The 17951-nt window shown below is 36.9% G+C and overlaps 1 pseudogene; it reads right to left on the bottom strand.

Moving 5' to 3' along the window:
- Positions 1-13764: 13764 nt before the first annotated feature.
- On the bottom strand, positions 13765-13908 carry LOC125103465 (uncharacterized; annotated as a pseudogene).
- Between the last annotated feature and the right edge of the window lie 4043 nt (positions 13909-17951).

Raw genomic sequence — 17951 nt, forward strand, 5'->3', positions numbered from 1 at the left:
GCTTTGCTCCTTACTGTTCTATTTCAAGAACTATTTTCCAATCATGGTTTTAAATATTTGTTTTTTCCACTACTTGGGTTTTCTTCTTTGAAGACTTCAATTATAAATATGTGGTTTTCTTATTTTCTGTCTTCAATGTCTATCGCATTTCCTATGAGAGCTACAACAAATTATCACAAATTTTGTGAGTTAAAAACTACACAAATTTATTATCTTAGAGTTCTAGAGAAGTCCAGGTTTGTGTTCCATCCGGAAGCTGTAAGGAGAAACTCTTTCCATCTTTTCCAGCCGATAGAAGCTGCCTGCATTCTATGGCTCATGGCCCCCCACCATTGTGACCTCTGCTTCTGTTGTCACATATCCTCTGACTTTGATACTCCCACCCCAGTCCAATAAATACCCTTATGATTGTACTATACCCAACTGAGTAATCCAGGATAATCTCCCCATTTCAACACATTTAACTTAATCAAACTGCAGGATCCTTTCGCTATGCAAGGCAATATTTTCACAGGTTCCTTGGATTAGGATATAAACATCTTTGGTGAGGGGCATTATTCCACCTACTACACATACATTTTTCAAATCCTGTTTTTTTCAAATCATTTTGTTTACTTCTGTTTGATTTCCTCTCAGTTTTCTTCTTTCTTTTTTTTAAATTTTATTTTTTATAAACATATATTTTTATCCCCAGGGGTACTCAATTTTCTTCTTTCTTATTCCTGTTTCCCTTACCGTGTCTTTTATAGTGTCTCTTTACTTTTGTGTTTTTCTAACTTAGTGTTCTTTTCTGTTTTCTTTTTTTTTTTAAGATTTTTATTTATTTATTTGATAGACAGAAATTACAAGTAGTCAGAGAGGCAGGCAGGGAGAGAGGAGGAAGCAGGCTCCCCACCGAGCAGAGAGCCCGATGCAGCGCTAGAAACCAGGACCATGAAACCATGACCTGAGCCGAAGGCAGAGGCCCTAACCCACTGAGCCACCCAGGCGCCCCTTTTCTGTTTTCTTAATTCTTTACTGATATCTATTAATTTCTTCTGACTTTTCCTTTTTCTTGTTTGTGCTGTTTTTATCACAGCTTCTCTAATAATGAAATATTACCTTGCAGTTTTCATCTGCTCTGTGAGCTCATTTTTCTGATGAGCTCTTCCTGCTTGTCTTAATTTATTAAGGTCTCATTTATCTTTTCATTGTAATGATTTTGTATGACATTAGAAAGAGTTTTCTCTTGTTGTCCCTCATATCTGAATGAGGAAAAAAAGAAGATGAGATTTCCTGGGATATGAGGAGAAAGTCAGACTTGAGTGGGTTTCTCTGAATCACAGTGAAAGAATCTATTTTTTTTTCTTTTTACCAATAAAGATTAAATATATACCCTCTGTTTCTTAGCCATTTGTTTGTTTTTCAAAGCTTTGTCTGGCTTAGAAAGATCTTCTGCTTCTTGTCCCTGGGATTCACAAGCTTTGTCTTCCAAAGTACTTTCACATTTCTTGGGGGTTCCTTTCTATGAGCCCCTCAAAAATCCCCCCTTCCCTGCCCACCTCTCTCTCTTTTTTTAAGATTTTATTTATTTGAGAATGAGAGAGAGAGAGTATTCACCCATGGGAACACAAGCCAGAGGAGGGGTAGAAGGAGAGGGAGGGGGAGAAGCACACTCCCCCTCGAGCTCAGAGCTCTGTGGGGGGCTCACTTTGGGGCTCGATTCCAGTACCCCAAGATCATGACCTGAACCAAAATCAAGAGTCAGCCACTCAACCAACTGATCTACCCCTGAGCTCCTGTACTAGTTTATCTGTTGGGTTTTCTGGAGATATTTAGTAGGTTTAAAGCAGCAGCATTGTTGATACAATGTTACAGAAATGCTCAGATGCATTTCAAGAGAATCATTATAGTTACTGTGTTGAGATTAGACTATCTATAGGAGAATGATAAGGAAGCAGGGAGAGTAATTTCTGGACCACTGCTGTAACCCAAGTGATAGATGAGGATCACTTGGATGATGATTCTCAAAGTCCAAGTCTGCCTATTTTCCAGAGGCAGACCTGTAAGATTCCTTGATGGATTGGATATTGGATGTTAAAGAAAAAAATGGAGGTGGAATATTTTTCAAGGGACATAGTTGTCATTAACCGGGATGTAGAAACTGTGGCTACACCAGATTGAGTGACTGAGTGTCACATTAATCAGGTTAGGGTTAGGCTATGCTACAGCATTAAGTCACGAACTCTCAATTTCTTGCATAATGAATAATATGGCAGGAAGTAGACTTCCTTCATCCTGTAGCCCTGCCATCAGGAGCATTTTACCTTTGCTTTTGTCAGAGCAGGGTGAGGAAAGCTGGAGGACCACGTAGGTGGTGACAGATGCTGTTGCTTCTTCTTTTCTTTCTCTCTCTGTTTTTCCTCTTCTTCCACTTCTTCCTCTTCCTTTCTTCATTTCAATTTCTTTATCCCCCCACAATCAAAAGTGTCACTCATCACTTCTGTTTGCATGTTATTTGCCAAAATTCAGTTACACAGACCCAACCTAAATGCAAATGAGCTGGAAAATTTATTTGCTGCTCAACGTGATTTTCTGTTCAGTGAATTCCTGTTAGAACATTTTACTATTTGCTCACTGTTTTATATGTAGAAATTCTTGACACACTCTGATAAATAATTGTTTCAAATATCTCTATTATCCAAAGCCTGCTTTTTAACTTGTTTATAGTTACTTTTGACATTTGGGATATGTTAATTTTCCAGTGTATTTTCCTTTATGATTTGAGCATTCCATGTCTTCTTTAAGAAATTTCTTCTTATCTTGACATCCTAAAGATATTCTATATTTCTTTCAAAGAGTTTGAAACTATTTACCTTCTTTTATTACTTGCTTATTTAAATTCACCTGGGATCACATTTTATTTTATTTTTCTATCTGACCTAATTTGCCATGTCACTTATGTCATATAGTAAGTTTTCCTTTCAGTGAGGGCTTAATTTTTGTTTGTTTGTTTGTTTTCCTTGTTTCCAATGTTATTTCCACTGATATATTTGTCTATCCCTGTGCAATAAAATAATTAGTTGCCATAGTTTCAAAATAACCCCTAATTCCTCATTTCATTATCTTTTAATTTCTTAATTATTTTCATATTTTTATTTTAAATATACATTTTAAAATCAAGTTGGCAATTTTTAGCAGAAATTCTATTGCTACATTGAATTGAATTACGTTGATTTATAGATGAATTTGGAGAGACACAAAATATATAACATACTGAATTGTTTTATGACATTTGCATATCTTTCTATTTGCATTCTTACGCATTTTAATAATATTTTCAAAATTTCTCCCTATAGGTGTTATTCATTATTAATTTGGTTATTCCTAGGCTACTGTACATTTATTTCTACGGGGACTAGACTTCTTAATTTCATATTTTCTTTTTAGATTCCAATATTATAGGACCACTATTTTATTGTGTATGTTGTGTATGTATGTACCTAACTACTTGCTAGACTGTTAAAAATTATAATATTTTATCCAAAGTATTTTTTGGTAAGAGAATATAATTTTTGTTAATGATTTCTTTATTAAGTTACTTTTTGTAAAGAAACAGTTTAGAAAACTGATACAGTAAAGGGTTTAATAAATGATAGTGTTACAATTGATTTCATTACTACTTTTTATTTTTTGGTACACAAGCACATTACCTGCAAACAATGACACATTTTCCTGTTTTATTTCATATTTATATTTCATTCTTTTTCCTGTTTTATTGTGTTAGTTTGGAGTATAATAAGCAATAGTTAGAAATGTATATACATTTTAATATGAGGTGACTTTGCTGCCAGGGCTGGCAAATTCTTTTATCAGATTAAGGAAGTCAACGGCTGGCTACTTCTTATTGGTTAAGAACTTTGAATCATGAATACAAGTGGATTTTTACAGAATGTTACTTTGTTTTTTTAAAAGTTTTTTTTTATTTTAGAGAGAGAGAGAGAGAGAGAGCATGTGTGAGAGAGAACAGGGGGAGGAGCAGAGGGAGAGGGAGAGAGAATTCTCAAGCAGAAGCAGGCTACCCTTGAGAATCCTCAAACAGACTCCTTCCAGCATGAAGCCTGACTCTGGGCTTAATGCCCGGACCCTGAGATCATGACCTCAGCTGAAACAAGTCAGCTGTTTAACTGGCTGAGCCGCCCAGGAACTGGATGGAATATTACTTTTGCACCCATTAAAAAAAAAAAAGTTTTTATTTTACTTTTTTTACAGAGAGAGTATGTTAGACTTGGGAGGGGACAAGAGAAGGGACAGGGAGAGAGGAAAGCAGATTCCCCACAGAGTGCAGAACCCCATGCAACGTGATGAGGGGCTCCATCTCAGGACCTGAGATCATGACCTGAGCCGAAATCAAGAGCTGGGCACTTAACCAACTGAGCCATGCAGGTGCTCCTACTTTTGCATCCATTGAAATAATGTTTCTTTTCCTTTGGGGTGTTAATATACAAACCAGGCACTGTAGTAAAGGAAGATAAGCTCAAGAAGATGGGGAGGGACTGGGATTGGTATTGAATGAGACAATGTACGTTCTCTACCTGGTTTGCGCCTTTGGCTTTTCAACATTCACCTCTCCCCATCTTCCAATATTTAAAGTTCCAAACACCTAATAGTAACTTCACAATGCTACTGCCTAACATAATGGATTCATTCCTGCCCAAACAAAAACAACCTTCTCTCTGAAAGCAATGGTACAAAGTCTCATCAGATTCTGTATTAATTTATGGCTTATGTTCACTCTTCTATTAATTCACAACTCCGCAGACTCTTGATATCCTGTAATCTCTGCACTAAGATATTATTACCATCATTACCCATATATCCTGCATATTATCTTTGGTATGAGTGGAGAATGGAAGAATAAATAGAATCATGTATGAGAATATAACAGCATAATACAAAATGAGAATATAACAGCATGATACAAAAATGTAGGTGATCATTATAGTCCTCATTTATGAAGCTGTTAACAAAGTCATATATGATATATAATCATTTCTTTCTTAACTACTCATTTCACATATCCTTTGCTTTTAACCAATCCCTTCACAGGACAGTCTCTTTTGCTGACAGGTGACTTGAAATTAATTCCTGGGAGGTTTGAACTCTTGATGATCCTGCCTGTGCTGGGTTGCTGAATTTTGTCTTTCTTTTGTACAACTGCATGTGGAAACACGAGGAGGGATCCAGGAGGGTTCCCTAAATAATATGTATTCTCGTTCTTGTCTCCAACCACACATCAGCCTCCTATCTCCCCTTGACAGTAAGAATCACATACCTGTGACAACACAATGATGAATATATTGCTCAACATTCTTCCCACTTGGAGAAGTTTCCATTGTCATTCAGGACCACCTTAAATGGAAAATGTCGAGCCATGATAATCTAATTTTGTGTGATGTCAGGATATCATGAAGAAGCAAGTGTAAACCAGGCTTTTAAGGCTTTTCTTTCTCAGTCATCCAGTCAGAGGGAATTCTGAAGGAGGCTCAGGTATTTGAGGGCTAGGTGATGTGCAGCAGGAATAGGCTTTCCGGGAATGTGAAGACCCCACCATATTACTAACTGTGTAGTTAGGACCTGCCTAAGCCCAAAGAAATATGTACCTCTTCCACTTGGCATGTCTGTGGGGCATGCCTTCCTTTAGTTGGTGGATCAAATGACCCCCACTTGATGATGTTTTGCTTAGGTCACTTAATTACTTGGTGTCCTGTAGTCATGTGTCCAGTCAATGTGAACACTTAACAGCAAGCCTCAGACTGTTTCTCAGAAAGAGAACAGTTACTTGTTAGGATGAGCATTGTTTCTCCCACAGCTTCTACTTTGATTCTTATATTTAAGGCCTACTCCCAGATTCTACAGCAGTGTGCTCAATCACAGATAATTTGAGCACTGTTGGATCCAGGGATTGTCATTGGTTAAAGATGGCTACATATTTTTTACTACGCTTATTGGAAAGTATTCTAATTGAATCTGAAACAGCTTACTAAGGTGCTTAATCAATTACATATGCCAGAAGTGATACACAGCCAATACTGAGCTTCATATCTTAAAGACCCAACAGATTCTATTCTCCCCAGTTGGAACTCCAAGCAGGTGTGTAAGAAGATTGGTCACCCTAGAGCCTCTGTGCTGTGCGGAAGTTTGAGCTACATGGATGGCCATAGAAAGAGGCCACGTGGAGGGATTACATGGCTACTCCTCAGTTGTTCCAGCCTCCAGTAATTTTAGCTATCTCAGCGTAGGCCTGGACATTGCAGAAAAGAGATGTGTTATGTCTACCAAATCCTGCTTCATTTTTACGTGTGTGAGCTAAATAAATGATCGTTGTGATTTTAACAAATTTGACTTGGGTGGTTCGTTATGCCATAATAGAGGAAGGGACAATGGCTTATAAAAACCAGTTAAAAGCCGGAGGGGAAGCCTGAATCCGGCTGCATCCAGTTCTACGGTTCTCATCTGCACTGGCCCCACTCAAAACTGTCAGCCTTATGGGTTACTTGGTAAACCTATCAGGGAAGGCCACCAAATTGCAGTAATTGTTGCTTCTAAAGTCCAAAAAGGCCGCCAATGATTGTGACTCTCTTCATGGTAAGAGATGAATAAGAAAAAGCAGCATGTGTTGCGCGTGTTCCTTTGGACCTCAAAGGAATATTGCAAACATTGGATACCTAAAAACTTGCAGTGGTGGGTCCCTAGATGTTCTTGGACTTTCTTGTCCACCTTCTGACATCCATATATCTTTCCATTGCACTGAGGGTATATGCCACTTCCTCCTCCCTGGGTCCTGTTATCATGGTGTCATAACCTGAGTGAACTATGGTGATTTTCTTAGCCATTATGTTGTTACTGTTTAATGTCAATTCAGCCTTCAATAAGGACAGAAGTCTAGGAAAATTGCCTTTTCTGACCTAAATCCAGAGGGAAGCCTGAGGCTGAACAACATTTAATTAAAACTTTTTAAGCCCAGCCACCTGAACACATAGTCTTTCTGTTTTTAAAAATTATTGTTTTTAAAATTTAAAAAAAAATTTTTTAATTCCAGTATAGTTAATATATAATGTCATGTTACTTTCAGGTATACAGTATTAATTCAATTTTTAATGATTATTAGGCATTTGTTTAGTGTTTCCTGGGCCATTTTTCTCTGAGTTTTGAGATCACTGACTTTGCTAGAGAATCAGATTAATAAGGTTTCATTAAAACCTCAGCCTTGGGATGCCTGGGTGGCTCAGTGGGTTAAGCCTCTGCCTTCGCCTCTGGTCATGAGCCCAGGTCCTGGAATTGAGCCCTGCATCTGGGCTCTCTGCTAAGCGGGGAGCCTGCTTCTTCTCCGACTCTCTGCCTGCCTCTCTGCCTACTTGTGATCTCTGTCTCCCAAATAAATTAATAAAATCTTAAAAAAAAAAAAACAACCCTCAGCCTTATTTTAACTGTGTGTTGAAGAATTAAGAGAGCAGTTTATGCTCAATTGAGAGTTAAGAGTCTGGAAAACATTATGTTGAGCAGGAAGAGCTGAGAAATCTGCCACTGTGACCAAGCCGCCATCTCAGGTGGGAACTGACCACAAACACAAACGTGAGATTTTGCTTTTGGGTCTCAAAAAAGTCTGGATTCCCAGTGGAAGTATCAAATTTCCTGCTCTAATGTGAAAGAGGGGTCTACACACTTTTTATTTACATATTTAAGGGGAGCTCTTTCCTGGAAGCTGGAGAAAATGGATGAAAATAAATCCTTGAATATCAGTTCCAGGGATATTTGTATGAAATATCATATAATAAAATTAAATAAGATATAGTAAAAGATACTATATCTTTTTAGCACATTCATTACCATCCATGTACCTAAGAAAGAAAAAACCCAACAATACATTTAGATACATTCCTGTTCAAAATATCTATGCCCATTTATCAAGAGAAGATGGAAGTATTTGTGTATGATGGGTGCTTAGAAATGGGATTATTTTGATTTTCTTTATTTGTGACCGAAGAGAACTCCAGAAGATGTACTATGATTGATCAAGAAATCCAAGTACTTCTCTTTGGAGACAACGGTTTGGAAATTTAGTAGTTGATAGACTTCTTATCGCAGCCACTGGCTCTCAGATATGCTTTTGAAGGACGTGTGTGTGTTTCTGTGTACCCACGTATTCCTTAGAATTTCTCAGATAATCACCACACTTAGCTGAGGAGCAGAATCCTTTATCACTTAAATGCTTTCTTCTTTGCCACTGAGAGGCAGTAAATTATGAAGAGCTCTTGCTTGAGAGGTTCTTGCTTTTACTCTACAGGACCTGTGGTCACATGAAACAGAAGGAATTGAGATGGAGCTTCCTGACTGATAACACTCTTTCCCAAGTGTCAATTAGGGGTCGCTTAGGTGTTATAGCCCTCCTGAGCATGGGTAGGTGCACTCTACTCTGTACTTCACACACTCGGACTTTAAAAGAACCCAGGAGATTGCTGCAGATTGTGTTCCATTATCCTGCTTTGTGGATGAAGTCCCTCAGATTCAGAAAGGACTTAACCATTTCTTTCAGGCAAATGTACTCGAAGTTGATGGTTTTTTGTGGTTGTTTTTTTCACCATTGTTAGTAAGACCATACATGTTATCCAGGGACTCAAAAGTTTACAAGTGTTAAGATATTTGTTCTCCTCTTTTGTAGAAATAAGTCTAGTTTATACCAGAGTATGATGCTTGCCCTTACTTTAATTTTTAGGTCAGCAATTTCTGCTTATTATCTTTCTTTTTTTGTGAACAGTCTGTCAATTACTTCCCACTACTACTTGAAGAATTGTTAGTAAAGGATGTTATTAGGATCTCCTGGTTCTAAGAGTACTGGTTCTATGAGAATCGTTGAAACCTATCAGTAGGTTTCAAACTGTTCGGTTAGCAATTAAGACTCAGTCTCCCCCTTTTCAAAGTTAGAGCTTTTCAAGCATCTCTCCCCCTATTACTCAAATGACTTGTGTGTGAGTGTGTGTTTTGGAAAGGAGATTTTTCTCTGTGTATTTTGCAGGATTAGTATCAGTTTAGTCCTCCAGAAGAAGACAGAAATGAAACATCCCACTCCTGTTTCCATATCACAAACATACACCCTTTTCACATCTTTGGCCTGTCTATTTCAATGCTTCTGAGTGGGAGAGGTTTGTTGGTGAGCATGGCTGTTGGAAACAGATAAGAGAAGAAACTTAAAGATAAAGTGCCAATCCTTTGTCTAAGTGACTTTCATTTTAAAAAGAGAAAAAGGAAAAGCTTCCAATACTCCTTATTTTATTTTTATTTTTATTTATTTTTTAAATTAAATTAAATTAAAAAAATTTTTGGTGTGTGTTCCGAAATTCATTGTTTATGCACCATACCCAGTGCTCCATGCAATACATGCCCTCCTTAATACCCACCACCAGGCTTACCCTACCTCACACCCCTCTCCCCTTCAACACCCTCAGTTTGTTTCTCAGAGTCCACAGTCTTTCATGGTGTGTCTCCCCCTCTAATTTCCCCCAACTCACTTCTCTTCATCTCCCAATGTCCTCCATGCTATTCCTTATGCTCCACAAGTAAGCAAAACCATATGATAATTGACTCTCTCTGCTTGACTTACTTCACTCAGCATAATCTCCTCCAGTCCCATCCACATTGATACAAAAGTTGGGTATTCATCCTTTCTGATGGAGGCATAATACTCCATTGTATGTATGGACCATATCTTCTTTATCCATTTGTTTGTAGAAGGGCATCTTGGTTCTTTCCACAGTTTGGCAACCGTGGCCATTGCTTCTATGAACATTGGGGTACAGATGGCCCTTCTTTTCACTACATCTGTATCTTTGAGGTAAATATCCAGTAGTGCAATTGCAGGGTCATAGGGTAGCTCTATTTTTAATTTCTTAAGGAATCTCTACATTGTTTTCCAAAGGGGCAGCACTAACTTGCATTCCCATCAACAGTGTAAGAAGATTCCTCTTTCTCCACATCCTTTCCAACACTTTTCGTTTACTGTCTTGTTGATTTTGGCCATTCTAACTGGTGTGAGGTGGTATCTCAATGTGATTTTGATTTGAATCTCCATGATGGCTAATGGTGATAGATATTTTTTCATATGTCTGTTAGCCATTTGTATGTCTTCATTGGAGAAGTGTCTGTTCATGTCTTCTGCCCATTTTTTGATGTGACTACCTGTTTTTTGTGTGTTGAGTTTGAGGAGTTCTTTATAGATGTTGGATATCAGCCCTTTGTACTGTTATTTGCGAATATCTTCTCCCATTCTGTGAGTTGCCTCTTTTGTTTTGTTAACTGTTTTTATTTTGTTTTGTTAACTGTTTTTGTTTTGTTAACTGTTTCCTTTGCTATGCAGAAGCTTTTTATCTTGGTGAAGTTCAAAAAGTTCATTTTCACTTTTGCTTCCTTTGCCTTTGGAGACATGTCTTGAAAGAATTTGCTGTAGCTGATGTTGAAGAGGTTACTGCCTATGTTCTCCTCTAGGATTCTGATGGATTCCTGCCTCACACTGAGGTCTTTTATCCATTCTGAGTTTATCTTTGTGTATGGTGTAAGAGAATGGTCGAATTTCATTCTTCTACACATAGCTGTCCAATTTTCCCAACACCATTTATTGAAGAGACTGTCTTTTCTCCACTGTATGTTTTTTCCTGCTTTGTCTAAGATTATTTGACCATAGAGTTAAGGGTTCATATCTGGGCTCTCTACTCCTTTCCACTGGTCTATGTGTCTGTTTTTGTGCCAGTATCATGCTGTCTTGGTGATCACAGCTTTGTAGTAAAGCTTGAAATCAGGTAACGTGATGTACCAGTTGTGTTTTCTTTTTCAACATTTCCTTAGCAATTTGGGGTCTCTTCTGGTTCCATACAAATTTTAAGATTGTTTGTTCCAGCTCTTTGAAAAATGCTGGTGGAATTTTGATTGGGGTGGTATTGAAAGTATAGATTGCTTTAGCAGTATAGACATTTTAACAATGTTTATTCTTCTGATCCATGAACATGGAATGCTCTTCCATCTTTTTGTGTCTTCTTCAGTTTCTTTCATGAGTGTTCTGTAGTTCCTTGAATACAGATCCTTTACCTCTTTGTTTAGGTTTATTCCCAGGTATCTTATGGTTCTTGGTGTTATAGTAAATGGAATCAATTCTCTAATTTCCCTTTCTATATTTTCATTGTTAGTGTATAAGAAAGCAACTGATTTCTGTATATTGATTTTGTATCCTGCCACATTACTGAATTGCTGTATGAGTTCTAGTAGTTTGGGGGTGGAGTCTTTTGGGTTTTCCATATAAAGTATCATGTCTTCTGCTAAGAGAGAGAGTTTGACTTCTTCTTTGCCAATTTGAATACCTTTTATTTCTTTTTGTTGTCTGCTGTTGCTAGGACTTCTAGTACTGTGTTGCAGACCGGTGGCGAGAGTAGACATCCTTGTCATATTCCTGATATAAGAGTGACATAGAACAGAAATTTATAGAGACAATCTATAGAAACAAGGAATTCACAGGCAACATGATGTCAATAAAAACTTATCTTTCCATAATTGCTCTCATGTGAACGTCCTAGATGCATCCATTACTCCTTATTTTAGAATGGTTTTTAAACTGAAGCATGGCTGACACAAAATGTTACTTTAGTTACATAGTGACTCCACAACTCCCTGCATTATTTTTAGAATGTTTAATGGAATGTTATTAAGAAATGAGAAATATTTGTTTAATAGTCATAAAACTATTGAATATAATTGAGTCAGGGTGTATTTACACATGAGTTGTTTTTCTCTCTATATTGGTATGAATTATGAAATTAGGTGATACCAAATTAATATATACATTATGGAGAATACATTATGAAAATAAAAAATTCTTTGGAAGAAGCTTTATCTTAATATTAGGGACAGGTAATCTACATCTTTAAACAGTATACAGAATTTAATGATTTAAAACCACTGGGTGTCTAAATTATAGATTAAATACCAAGTAACATGTATATCATATTTCTAGAACACTTCACTTATGCTTAAAGTATGATGATTGATTCTTGTGTTGTCATGTTCAACAGCTCTTAAAAAATAAATCCCAACTTTTACACTTTGAGAAAAATTAAATAAGAATATGAAAATAGATGTAAGTTTGAAAGAGGACTAAGTATTAAGATAGACACATATTTTTATTTGTATCTTACAAACTCGTGTGGATCAGATGACACTCTTAACGTACTTTAAAACAAAGCTACATTTTTTTTTCTTTATTGAGTGAATTTTATTTTCAATTTTTTTTTTATTTTTTTCAGCATAACAGTATTCATTATTTTTGCACCACACCCAGTGCTCCATGCAATCCGTGCCCTCTACAATACCCACCACCTGGTGCCCCCAACCTCCCACCCCCCACCCCTTCAAAATTCTCAGATCGTTTTTCAGAGTCCATAGTCTCTCATGGTTCACCTCCCCTTCCAATTTCCCTCAACTCCCTTCTCCTCTCCATCTCCCCTTGTCCTCCATGCTATTTGTTATGCTCCACAAATAAGGGAAACCATATGATAATTGACTCTCTCTGCTTGACTTATTTCACTCAGCATAATCTCTTCCAGTCCCGTCCATGTTGCTACAAAACTTGGGTATTCATCCTTTCTTTCTTTCTTTTTTTTTTTTTTACAGCTTTATAAACATATATTTTTATCCCCAGGGGTACAGGTCTGCAAATTGCCAGGTTTACACACTTCACAGCACTCACCTACCAAGGAGTGCAGTTTCTTACCAAGGAGAGCGGCGGAATTCCAAAGCTACATTTTTAATAAGCAGACATGTACTTTGATCAAGAACATAATACAAAAAAAAGTCTTTTATCTTATCTTTTGAAGAGGCTCTCATAGAATTAGAATAGTGTTATATATTTAAGTCAGGTGAAAAAGAAGCTTTTATTAAAGAGTTAGCAATATCTATGCATTGAATGTGTTCTCTGCTGCTATCAGTTTGGTTTGAAATATTCTATGAATATTTGTACACTTAAAGATTTAAAACAATATATTTTCATCCAAACATTGCTGAATTTGGCTCTGCAATATATCACAAATGAAAAAATGCAAATAAGTTTATTCTTTTCTGTAAAACAGATTTTAAAATATTGATCTAAGGATACAAAGTTTTAAAGATCACCTTAGAAAATAAAAGACCATAAACGAGCGTTTAGAAGCATCAATATTAACTATTTTATTTAATGTGGTTTTTACAAATAAACTGGAATTAGTCATTAAGGAAATGCAAATCAAAGTCATAATGAAAGCTCATACCAACTAGAATGGCCAAATAATAATAATAAAAAAGAAAATAGGAAGCATCGGTAAGGATATAAAGAAATTCGAACCCACATACATTGTTAGTGAGAATATACAATGATGCAGCCACTGTGGAAAGATTTGGTGATTCTTCAAAAAGTTAAATGCAGAATCATCAAATGGGGGTGCCTGGGTGGCTCAGTTGGTTAAGTGTCTGGCTGTAGATTTCGGCTCAGGTCATGATGTCAGGGTCCTGAGATCAAGCACTGAATTGGGCTGATGCTCAGCACAGAATTTGCTTGTCCTTTTCCCTCTGCTCCCTCTTCCATGTGCTCTCTCTTTCTCAAATAAATAAATAAATCTTCAAAAAAATTATCAAATGACACAGCAATTCCACTTGTATGTATATACCCCAAAGAATTGAAAACATTTGCAAAAACCAAAAGGTGGAAACAAGCCAAGTGTTTATTAACAGATAAATGGACAGTCAAAACACATAAGGTAGAATATTACTCAGTCATAAAAATGAATGAAATTTGGATACATTCTAACAACATGGATACTACACTTGATCTTAGCCAAAAGGCCGAGAAGCGATACAACATGGATAAATCTTGGAAACATTATATAAAGTGACATAAACCAGAACACAAAATGACAAAGTATTGTATGATTCCCCTACTGTGAAATATCTAGATTAGGCAATTTAATAGAGACAGAAAGTAGATTAGAGGTTACCAGGGACTGGAGGAAGGAGGAGTAGGGATTACTATTTAATGAGTACTATTTGGAGTGACAGAAAAATTTTGGCAATATTGTTGATGGTTACAAAATGTTGTGAATGTAATGCCACAGAACTGTACATTTTATTTTTTATTTTTTTTAAAGATTTTATTTATTTATTTGACAGAGAGAAATCACAAGTAGGCAGAGAGGCAGGCAGAGAGAGAGGAGGGAGCAGGCTCCCTGCTGAGCAGAAAGCCCGATGTGGGGCTTGAACCCAGGACCTGGGATCATGACCTGAGCCGAAGGCAGCGGCTTAACCCACTGAGCCACCCAGGCGCCCCAAGAACTGTACATTTTAAAAATGGTTAAAACGGCAAATATAATGCTACCTTTTACTACAATAAAATATTTAAAAATAAATTGGCTATTTTTATATTTAGAATGTTTTTGTAAATGTTAACTTTTAAAGGAGGAAACAACATGAGAATTTAGGACTATAAACTAAGTGTTGACCTCAGCTGAGGTTTCATTTCTGTAAAGATGCTCTTCTCCTTTATATGTGATAATGCTTTCCTGTGTTATTCTCACCGATAGCACCAAAATTCCTTTGAGAAGTTTAACCGGATTCTAGCTCAATATAGTCTATGTGTGAAACTAAAGTACGTATTTCCAAAGCTGTGTTCATGGTGTCTTTAATTCTTCCCCCTACCAAATTATTCTCACAACATAGAAAACGTAGTAAGCTCCTAGCACCAGTAAAGGCTAGTTTCAGTAACTTTAAAAATTAGAATATTTGTGTTGTAAAGAAGTCCTAAAAGTTCAATGCTCTGTGAGTACTTGAAAATAAATGAAATATAAAGGCAGGAAAGAGTTGAAAGAAAAGTTTCTTCTGAATTATCTGCATAATCAGAGTAGGTAATAAAACAAATTTAAATGGATGATAATAGAGAAATCAATTATCTTTAATATTAGTCATGGTTTTAAATTTCCCTTTGAACACAAGTGGGTTTGGTGGTCTGGGAATGTTCAGCCTTTCAAATAAAGTAATGGAACCAAGTGGAGGAATCTCATCCAGCCTTCCCATCCCATCCCATATCCGTGTGTAGAACCATTCTTCGTTTAGCTTTGCAGTGAACAATGTATCAGTTACTCAAATTTGCAGTGGCTTGTAATGAGTCTTTCACCACTGCTGGCTTGTTCTATTGCTTTCCACATTCTAGTCTTTCTAGTCTTCCTTTCTTGAGGACTTCTCCACCAACAGCTGAAGTTAGGATAGTCTCATGGCCCTGCTAGGGTCCAGGGCTTCAGTTCTTCGACCTTTTTTCCCTACAGTGTTATATTGGGTTGGTCTTCCTTCTGCCCACCACCTTATCTATCTCAGGTGGTTTGACTCTAACTTCTCACTTCGGGTGATTACCTCAGCTCCATTGATTATTTGTTCAAATTTCATTTCAGTTTTTACTGAGCGGTGGAAGAGTGAGGAGTGGTGGTGGGTTGAGGCACAAATGAAACAGCTGGACTTTTAATCTTAGGTTCCTAATTACATGCATTCATGAAATGGATCCCTAATTGACTTTGTTCTCTTTCACTTGAAACCACCCTCAATATTGTCCCCACAAAGGATTGCTCGAAATGCAAATGTGATAATGCCCTCTATTTAAAAATATGTTTATAAATCTCTATGTTGGCATATTTTTTCTATGAATTTTGCTCAGTGTAATAGGAAAAGAATGGAGGGATAGGAATTACCTAGCTATGATGTACCTACCACTCCAAGCAGATCCACTTTCCTTTCACAATTAAACTTCCTGGTTCTAAGGTATAAATACTGAAAAATCAGATAGACATGAATGGTCCTATAAATCCACAACTAGTGTCAACTGTGATAAACTTGTTTTGATTTCTATCTTATATGATCTCTAGTTATTGGACAATCAATGTAAATAGAGCAGGACAACATGAAGTTCTTGAATTTTAGGAAGATTTCATATTATAACTTAAAAGACTCAATTTTAATAAAAATTACTCAATTTGCACATCCCTGTATGCCTTCTAGAGAAGTCTCAAATAAGGCTACCAAAATGTATACAAATCTTTTTATAACATAAAGATTTCTGAAATGATTATTTGGTTTTCAGCATCTATTGTCATTTTGAATTTTCTCCTTCTAGAGTTTCCATAGGTCTCTTCTACTAATTGTGAGATCCGTAGAGAGATTGAAGGCTACTAGGGTTTTCCCAGTGTACTTTTTAGGAAAGGGGCAGCCTCCTTTAGTTGTAACCAAAAAAATATATGGTCTAACCTTGCCTAATACAGTTGATCTATGAACAACATGGGTTTGAAAGTAGCAGGTCCACTTATGTGCAGATTTTTTTTAAATAAACACTGTAAATGTATTTCTCTTCTTTATGATTTTCTTTTTTTTTTTTTTTTGAGATCGTATTTATTTATTTGAGAGAGAGAGAGCACAAACAGCGGGAGGAGCAGAAGCAGAGGGAGAAGGAGAAGCAGACTCCCTGCTGAGTCAGGAAGAGTTTGATGGCAGGATCCTGAGATCATGACCTGAGTCAAAATCAGGCACTTCACTGACTAAGCCACCTAGATGCCCCTATGAATTTCCTAATAACATTTTCTTTTCTCTAGTTTAATTTATTTTAAAAATATGATATATAATACATATAATATACATAATGTGTTACTCATGTGTTTATATTTTTGATAAGGCTTTCTGTCAATAGTAGGCTATTAGTAGGGGTACCTGGGTGGCTCAGTGGATTAAGCCTCTGCCTTTGGCTCAGGTCATGATCTCAGGGTCCTGGGATCAAGCCCCGCATCAGGCTCTCTGCTCAGCAGGGAGCCCACTCCCCCCCACCTCTGCCTGCCTCTCTGCCTACTTGTGATCTGTCAAATAAATAAAATCTTAAAAAAAATAGTAGGCTATTAGTGGTTAAGTTTTGGGGAGTCAAGTTATACAAACATTTTTGACTGTGAGGGGTCCATACCCCTAATTCCCACATTATTCAAGGGTCAGAATCCTATTATAATATTGCACTGGCTGTGTTCTCTGTTCTTAAGCCTCAGTTCCCCCAAAAGGGAACTTTATATACTTTTGCATGCCACCCAAAGGAAGCAGGGTTGGTCTCTGTTCTCAAGTAGTATTTTATTTATAAAATTTGTGACTATGACTTATGTAGATAAATATTGTAATTTTTGGATGATTTAAAAATTAATCCATGGTCTCTTGGCCTCATTGGTTTAGAACGTATGCTAACTAGTGAAAAGGTACTCATGATCATTACTCACTCCTTGACCAGGTTGCCTTTGACAGGAAACCCACAACCTAATGTGAAGAAAGTACATATCCATACTCTCTTAGTGCACAGCAGAGCTGAGAAATTCTTTTTGCTTCCTACCTTGTGGAATGAAGGAAGAAAGAACCCTATATGGCCCTGAATAGATTGGGGATAGCAGTAAAATGACCCCAGTGATTGGCAATAGGAAATTGTCTTCTAAGGCTGCTGGTGACTTAGTGTCCTTGCTAAGTGGCTAAAGAGTCTTCAGTGACCAGTGCTGAAAAATATCGATGGCCTCGGTCATTTTGTGCAGCACATCTGTTCATATTTATAGGAAGTGGTTTAGAAATTATAGCAATTTGATACATTGTTGATTTTTACAAACATAAATTAATATAAATATCTTGTGCTATATGTTTGTTTTGCTGATATGCACTTGTTGAAAATTAAGCACTTAGTCACAGATACATCTGGGGAAGAGCACGGATGACTCAGGACAAGCTCATCACCGTTATTGAAATTTAAAGAGCATGGTTTCCTGACAATGAGTCATGAGCCTCATATTCTTACACAAAGGGCAGGGGTCTCCCCAACATCTCTACTCCCTCAACTACCCTCTGAG

Source organism: Lutra lutra, chromosome 6 (assembly GCF_902655055.1).
Source record: "Lutra lutra chromosome 6, mLutLut1.2, whole genome shotgun sequence".
Lineage (NCBI taxonomy): Eukaryota > Metazoa > Chordata > Mammalia > Carnivora > Mustelidae > Lutra > Lutra lutra.